Below are 2,403 nucleotides of genomic sequence, written 5' to 3' on the forward strand. Positions count from 1 at the left end.
TTGGTGTTGAGCAACATGTTCCAGCCCAAACCCAAAGGATATCCCTCTGTCCCTTTCCCGTCACAGAGCTAACTGCATCCTGGCCCCACAACCACAAAGGAGAGGAGAGGGCAAGAGCAAATGAAAGGCAGGCCGGCCCTATGCTGCTTCTTCTGGGAGGGTCATCTTTAAAAAAAAAAAGATCTGTCTCCCCCCCCATTTATTTATTTATTTATTTATTTTACTTTATTTTAGAGAGAGGAGGGTGAGAGAGAGAAACATCAAAGTGAGAGAGAAACAGAAACATTGATGGGCTGCCTGCTGCAGGTGCCCCAACCAGTGGCCAGGGCGAGGTCAGCATCTTCAGGCAGCAAAGCCAGGGTGGAGGGGTAGGGGGTTTGGGAAGGGTGGATGGGAGTGGGGGTGGGGAGCTTCACAGGCTCAGAGACCCTGGTTTCTGCCCCTCCATTCTTGCCTCACACTGTCAGGAGCTGGATCACCTCCTCCTCACTCACTCCCACATTCCTTCCATCCCTCACCCCCTCACTGCACTTCACTGGTCCTTGGGCTCCTGCCGGGGCTGAAACTAATGGCACCTCATGTTAAGAGTTTGCTTAGAAAAGTAGAAGACAGCCCTAGCTGGTTGGCTCAATGGATAGAGCGTCGGTTGGTAGACTGAAGGGTCCCAGGTTTGATTCCAGTCAAGGGCATGTACCTTGGTTGCGGGCACATCCCCAGGACGGGGTGTGCAGGAGGCAGCTGATGGATGTTTCTCTCTCATGGATGTTTCTAACTCTCTATCCCTCTACCGTCCTCTCTGTAAAAAATCAATAAGATACATTAAAAAAAAAAAAAAAGTAGAAGACAGAGGACTCCTCAGCCAAGTCAGGCTTCAAGACCCATCCTTCCCTTCACCTGCTGTGTGGCCTCAGGCAATGAACTTCCCCTCTGAGCCCCACTTTCTATGTTTCTAAAAGGGTCTATTCTGCTTCGTGGGGGTGTCACACAGACTGAGGGTGACAAGTGGGGCTGATTGAAGGGAGTTTTAATAGAAGAGCTCACCGCTGGGCCTGTGGTGGGAGGAGGCCCTTGACTTTGGCTCTTGACTCAGCAGATCACTCCCTTCTCCCAAGTCCCAATTTCTGCTCCCTCCCCAGGGGCTCTCCCTCCACCCTGCCCTGCGCCAATATTCAGACAAGGAGAGGCCATGGGGATGGGGGGATGCTCACAAGGGCTGGCCCCCCAGGGCCCCGGTGGGAGGTGGGTCAGAACTCCTCCCTGAGGCTGGCATTTCTGCTGAGCAAGAGCACAGGTGGAAGTTGCACCCTCACCATTGCCAGGTACCTGAAGGGCCAGGCTTCCCTCCCCCACACCCATGCTCACCTTGGGAGGTTTGGTGTCCTCCATGCACCAATGGGAACAGTAGGAAGAAGAGGGCTACAGGGGAGAGAGGTGTGAGAGTTGGGGTCCCAGCTGGAGGAGGTGGGTGTGGGTAGACCCTTACCCTGGTACCTTGGGTGATGGGAGGCCCGCACCTGAGAAGATAAGGAGTCCCGACTCCCTCCCGCTGGGCTCTAGCCTGTATCTGGCTGCTCCTGGTTGATGCATGTTATGGAGGCCACAGCATTTGGGAGAAAGACAGTTTTTATATCCTATTTTATGCTAATGCAGTGATTTGGATTGGGGCTTAATCCCAGAGAGAGGTGGTGAGATATTGAAATTCTTGACTCTTTCTGGAGGTGGGCCTCTGGAGACTTAAGTAAATGAGCTGGGGAACAGAGCTCATACCTGACAAATTGAGTCACTCCCTGGTTGTCTGATGCCTTCTGTGTGCACCTGAACAGGTGGGCGGGGCCCACTCCCTGGAAGAGTTTGCTTTGGACACCAGGTTCTTTTCTGCTTCTGTAAAGCCTGCTCATTTAAATCTGAATCAGCCAGTAGTGGTACCGGGCAGGAACCCTGCCCTGCGTGGGTCTGCCTAGGGCAGCCGGAGATGTGTGGGCTTCTTGCAGGAAAAATGTCACCATAGGAGTCCAACCCAAGGACCTACTGGTCTGGTGCACTCGCCCGCCGGTCGCTCAACAAACTGAGCCACAGGGGCCAGGGGGAGAGTGTGTGTATTAAAGCTGGGACAGTGAAGCAGGAAGGCTTAGCATAGAAGAAGCAAGGGGACACCTAGGCGGGGCTGCTCTGGTCTCTGTAAATGTTCTGTAGGAAAGACATGAGCCTGGGCGGGGCTGCTTGAGCTCCCTGGGGAATGAGGAAAAGGGGGCCTTTTTCCTTTTTTAAAAATATATTGTATTGATTTTTTACAAAGAGGAAGGGAGAGGGATAGAGAGTTAGAAACATCAACTCGAGAGAAACATCGATCAGCTGCCTCCTGCACGCCCCCTACTGGGGATGTGCCCACAACCAAGGTACATG

General features: G+C 53.1%; 1 long non-coding RNA gene across 1 annotated transcript in view; it reads right to left on the minus strand.

Annotated features, from left to right (window-relative positions):
* LOC106724554 overlaps positions 1-1,540 on the minus strand; it is an 11,621-nt gene extending 10,081 nt beyond the window's left edge. The window contains exons 1-2 of the long non-coding RNA XR_001360383.1: positions 1,515-1,540; positions 1,363-1,416 (exon numbers count right to left, since the gene is read on the minus strand). This is a non-coding gene — a long non-coding RNA (uncharacterized LOC106724554). The remainder of the gene's footprint in view (positions 1-1,362; positions 1,417-1,514) is intronic.
* Positions 1,541-2,403: the final 863 nt, after the last annotated feature.

Source organism: Myotis brandtii, unplaced genomic scaffold, assembly GCF_000412655.1.
Source record: "Myotis brandtii unplaced genomic scaffold, ASM41265v1 scaffold8892, whole genome shotgun sequence".
NCBI classification, from domain to species: domain Eukaryota; kingdom Metazoa; phylum Chordata; class Mammalia; order Chiroptera; family Vespertilionidae; genus Myotis; species Myotis brandtii.